This window comes from Elaeis guineensis, chromosome 13 (assembly GCF_000442705.2).
Source record: "Elaeis guineensis isolate ETL-2024a chromosome 13, EG11, whole genome shotgun sequence".
Classification (NCBI taxonomy): domain Eukaryota; kingdom Viridiplantae; phylum Streptophyta; class Magnoliopsida; order Arecales; family Arecaceae; genus Elaeis; species Elaeis guineensis.
In genome coordinates, this window is record NC_026005.2 from 5,475,184 (window position 1) to 5,481,183 (window position 6,000).

The 6,000-nt window shown below is 36.8% G+C and overlaps 1 non-coding gene across 1 annotated transcript; it reads right to left on the reverse strand.

Annotated features, from left to right (window-relative positions):
* Nucleotides 1-5,365: 5,365 nt before the first annotated feature.
* On the reverse strand, nucleotides 5,366-5,471 carry LOC140853553 (small nucleolar RNA R71). The gene has a single exon (XR_012136623.1). It is a non-coding gene; the product is annotated as a small nucleolar RNA R71 (small nucleolar RNA).
* Nucleotides 5,472-6,000: the final 529 nt, after the last annotated feature.

The following is a 6,000-nucleotide window of genomic DNA, read 5'->3' on the forward strand; positions in this document are numbered from 1 at the left end:
TGTCTCATATCTATCTAGATTCTTTGGAGAAGTGGGGGATCAGTTGAGCTTGTCAATGTCTCATGTGAGCTACCTGAATTGTCAATGTCTAATAGAAGGTCAGGTTCAAACTAGGATTTATTTTGGCCATCACTATTTTGTTTGTTACTCATAAGTTTTTAAAAATGACGTAGAGAAGTAAATACTCGAATTTGGTGCTTGCATATTAATAAATTACCCCATGAGGATATATAAGTTATTTCTCTTAGGAAATACAAATTTGGAAGTAATTCTTCTGAAATGCTCTGTTTTAGTAAGACAACATGGACAGTTTCTCAGGCTTGAATGCATGTTAGATTCTGAGCTTCCGAACAGTTTAATTTTTGGAATGCTTAATTTGGAGCCATGGAAGCAAAAAGTTTCAGGAATCGATATCGAGGCTTGTACGATTTTTGATCTGTACCATACCATACTGTACCGATCTGTACCATACCATACCGGTCCGTACTGATAATAAAAAATTCAATTTTTTTTTTCATCCAACAGCTAAAAAAAAAAAATCAAGCCGAACCAGTACCATACTGCACCGTACCGGACCAAACCGTCCGGTATCAGGCAGTTCAGGCCGATATCATACCGAACTGACTAGTTTGGTTCGGTTTAGGCTATTTTCCGAAAAATTGGTCTGAACCAAACCGATTCCCAACCAGTACGATAGGGGATGTACCGGCCGGTTCGAGCTGGTACGGAATATTATACATGGAAGCATAATATCACCAATTTTAAGGTGGACGGACTGACATGATAGGGAGGTGGTTTCCTGCATATTCTTTTGATAATTGATCTTCGGTTGATCTCCAAAGTGATTAGTTGATGGATAGGATCCAAAATCAGCAAAAAAGCACTGGAAAGAAGAGAAGTAAATTGTTATAATGAGATATTTACTAACAGCTTATTCAAGTTCTATTCAATTATAAGAACCATCTTTCTATCTTTACAAACAGGTAAAAGATATAATGATTCCAAATGATGGTCTGTCCAGTTGAAGATCCACATGTTTATTTTAATCTCCACATCTAAGAAAATTTCCTAGAATCCAGAAATCATAAATATTGGAGATCCCTAACCTACATGATGATGAGTACAAAAGTGAAAGATCGATTATGCTAGTGTGCTAACATACATGATAGGACATACAAAATTGATAATCCACTTCATTCATTGATCATGATCCAAAATATTCAAACATGAATATATTTAAACACAACAGGTTTTGATGATTAGATTATAGCAAAACAATATCAATTCAATTAAATGCTCCAATTTACACCCATATGATGCTTAGGAACACGACTTCTGGTATGCAGTTTTTTTTTTTATTATTATTATTATAAATTTGGTGTATATCATGTTTAGCACTTTGTATCTTCAATTGTGATTATCATTGGTTTTGAATCGTTAATCTCTTACCAAAGGTTTAATACTTTAATGTTTAGTGTGTTGTCCATCTTCTCTCTCTCTCTCTCTCTCTTTCTATGTGTGCGTGTGCATGTGCATGCCTCTTACATCCGCACACATTTGAATTTTCAATGCATGCATTGCCTGTTATAATTTTTCCATTTTATATAACTTGCAGTTATAATGCCAAATTTGTTTACAGGGTCCTTGCCTGGATAAACATTTTTTGGATACTGTCACGACTCACATTGAATTTTCCTATATTCATCAATGAAGATGTTTCTACTAATTTTATCAATACTAACTTCACAGGTAAAAGATAAAGGTCTTTGGCTAGCTTCTTATAAAGATGTCCCTATCTATAGGAGAGGTGTAATATTACCAGGCATGTTTCCTTCCAATCAAAGCTGCAAGGAGTATCCAGTGCCATGTGATGGTGCTGTAGAGGTACCTGATGGTGATACTTGGGAGGAGAATATTATCAATCTGAGAATGAGAGATCTGGATTATAATAGCAAAGGACATGGTACTAACTGTGGGAACTCACAAAATAATAAGGTGCAGACTGACACTGGTGAAACTGCAAATAAATTTGAGGAAGTTTCCAGCAAACAAAGTCCAGCTGCTGGGGAACTGGATGGTGATTTTAAAGTTGAAGTTTCAAGTTTTCCACTGGAGCACTGCATGAGAATACTTCCTCATGATCAAAACAGTGGAGCATTTTTCATTGCTGTCCTTCAGAAGATATCCCCTTTGCATGGTAATCCCGGTCCAATTATTTTCTCTGTTTTATAATGTGTTCTCAAAAAATAGCATATCTTTTTGTTCTGTTGCATGACTGCCATTAAAAAAGTAAATTTGCTTGACTGTGTTTGTTCTTGCAACACATCCAGATAATGATACAAGCCAGTCAAGCAATACTAGGAACCAGGTATCAGCAAACGTGGGTGAAAACGACAAAGATCCATATGAGCCAGAGATAAAGCCATCTGATGATCTAGACCACCATACTGTTGCTGGAGCAGCTTGTGATGCCAACTTAATAGATGATTGGTCTGTGATAAACACTTAATTTAAGTCATTTAAAGCAGAAAATTATATTTAATTTATTTTATTTATTAAGAATTTGATGTTTCTTTTTATGTTTTACAGGAAAGGTAATCGCCGATACAAAGAGTCCGATTCATAGATCAAAAAGATTCAAGTTTGAAGAAAATTGGACTTAAAACAAAATTAAAATAAAAGAAAGACGCATACGGTATTATAGAAAATGAAGATACTATGCAAGGAATCCAAAAGGATATAGATGTCATTGTGAAGAAACAAAAGTTTCTTTTTGGAATATGAAAAATTGTTTCACGTTGAATTCTCTCCTGGGCGCGCGAGTGGACGTGGCGTGAGCTCGTGGGCGCGCGGTGAGCGCGGACGCGAGCGGACGGACGCGTGAGGCGTGGACGCGGGGAGGACGCGGCATGGACGCGGGGTGGATGCAGCGTGGACGCAGCGTGGACGTGGCGTGAGCGCGGGCACGGGTGCGGCATCGCGCGGGTGTGGGTGTGCGGCAGACGGGTTCGCAAGGAATTTTTGATGGCGGTCAAACAGATGCTTATTAAAGAAAAAAAATTAATATTTAGAAATATTTTGAAAGGAAAGATTTGTATTTTCTTTAGTCCCACATCGGAAAATCATGTAAAACTCCTCCCTCCTAACACCTATAAAAAGGCTTTTGTACTCCCATTGGAGGGGGAGCCCAGAAATTCTTCTAGAGCCTTGCATAGAGGAATAGAAAGGGACTACTTCATGAGCAGCTAGGCTAGCAGTCTCGGGAGTGGAGAAGAAATTTTATAACGACACAGAGATGGTTTATTGTTCTAAACTTTCCTGTATTTCTTTATATGCAATAAAGATTATGCTTTTATTTAAATCATCATGAGTTCTTTATTTGCTTTCTTTCATATGCTTTTATTTATACTTTATTGTTAGATTAATATTAGGAACAACTTTTACTTTTCGGAGACGCGCCGTGATCTACGGGTACGGGGCGTGCCGAGGAAAGAAGTTGTTTACTTAGTACTTTCCGGAGACGCGCCGTGATCTACGGGTACGGGGCGTGCCGAGGAAAGATAGGTATTTTTCCTAAGATTAATCGCATATATTAAAAAAGAGATACAACTCTGCTAGTGCGAAATTAATTCAAAACTCCCGAGCTCTTTATTTTCTAACTACATCAATTTTAAGATAATTTATTTTCTAAATCAAAAACAATGTTTCTTTTTTTTATTTTGCAATCTCAACTTAGCCCAAAGTCCCTGAGGATACGATCTCGACTCATCCTACCTACGTAGTGAGTAGAGTTATTTTTGGTGCTATCAACGACTACGCATCAAATTTTGGCGCCGTTGTCGGGGATCTTGGCACGGTTGAATTAAAAAAATTAATTTTTTTTTTTTTAAAAATATGCTTTTCAGTTTTTATTTCTCGCTTTAAATTTTTTTTTAGTGCTTTCTAGCTAGATAATCTTTTTGCATAATTACATAATTACCTTGCATAACTAATTTACTACTTTTTAATCTTAGAAATTTTTCTGCTTGGAATAATTTGCTACTTTTTATAGCCTAGTGATTTATTGCTTTTTAGACTTAATCACTTAAACTTATTTTCTTGCAAAACTAAAAAAAATAAAAAAATAAAAAAAAATATATATAAAAAGATAAAACTATAAACCTTTAAAAAAAAAAAAAAAAAAGAAGCCACTGACATTTCATAACACTTAACTAAAATAGCGTAACCTCAAATATAAAAATTTCTAACTTGATTGGACACCTTGTTTCTTTGCATTGCATCTCCATAATTAATCTTAAGGGCAATAACCTATTAACCAGATAAGGTGGGGATTTGATCACCCTTCCTTGGTCCACAAATCACTCCCTTGCATTTGCATAACCTAGACCTTAATCTAAAATCAACTAGACGTCAGCCTTAGGAATTTCGAGCTCAATAGGATAAGAAAGCTCTAGAGTTGAACCGAGTGTGGATTGGTTAATTGCTCGGTGTCTAAGGCAAGTGGTTAAAGAAAGTGGTTTTCAATTGGTTCCGTTGACTGACCTGGCCAACGCAGTTGGTGTCTAAGGAAAGCAACGAGCAGGGAACCTCCCACATCTTACGCTTACCTGGCCGAGTCAGTTAGTCAGTCTTGAGCTTGGAGTGCTCAAAGGCGGTCTTGAAAGTTAGGAGCTGTCTAGATCTAAGTTAACCTTAGGATAGAGAGTCTATGATTGTTTAAGTTGATTGCAATTAACATCTAAACATTAACTAATTTCTCCCTTTTCATAGATTTAAGATTCTTAGGTTCTTCTCTTTAGATTTTCTTCATTCTTTTCTCACTTTATTATAAAAATATATATTATAAAAAAAAAAATTTCTGTGTTTGCTCTACAGTATAATTGTAAGGTGTATGCTTGGCCGTAGATCGTTATGACCAGAAATCCAATCTTTTGATCCAGAAATAGAAAGAACCTTTAGAGCCAACAGACGTAAAAATATGGACCGAAATCAGGAGAATGATCCACCCAAGCAATTGAAGGAGTACTTTACTCCTTCCACATATACCTACTTTCCTTGTATTCAAGTGCCCCCTGTGGAGGCCACTCAATATGAAATTAAGTCCAGTATAATCCAAATGTTACCTTCATTTTATGGACTTAGTAATGAGGACCCTTATAAACATCTTGAAGAATTTCTTGAAATATGTTCAACTGTCAAAATTCACAACTTCTCCGATGATGCTCTTAGGTTAAAATTATTCCCTTTTTCACTTAAGGACAAAGTCAAATACTGGCTACATACTTTGGATTCCATGACTATATCAACCTGGGACCAGCTGCAAGGAGAGTTTCTCAAGAAATATTTTCCCATAGGAAAAACTAATCAAATAAGGAAAGCCATAACTAGTTTTTCCCAATTAGATGGAGAAATGTTTCATGAAACATGGGAGAGATTAAAGGACCTTATTAGAAAATGTCCCCACCATGCTGTACCCAAGTGGCAGTTAATCCAATGTTTTTATGATGGGCTATCTGAAAGACATCGACAAATGGTCGTGCATCATGCGGTGGGACATTCATGCTGAAAAGTGAGGATGAGGCATGGCAACTGTTTGAAATTTTAAGTGAAAATTCATTACATCATATGTCTGCCTCTATTAGAGATAAACCCATGTTAAACCCAAAGAGAGGTGGAATATATGAAGTAGGAAATGCCATAGATATCCATCAAAAGGTAGATGAACTGTCCCAAAAATTAGATCGTCTTCTAAATACTGGACAATCCCCGATTCCACCTAACCCAATCCAAGAAGTTTGTGCATTGTGTGCAAGTCCGAACCATTTTGTTAGTGAATGCCCAGCCGTACCTCAATTTCTTGAGTTTGTGCACGAGCAGGTTCAGCAAGCTCAAGTCCAACAAGCTCGCAGACCAGAAAACGATCCATATTCGAGCACTTATAACCCCGGCTGGAGAAACCATCCAAATTTTTCTTGGAGACCACAACCAGTGGTTGGTCCT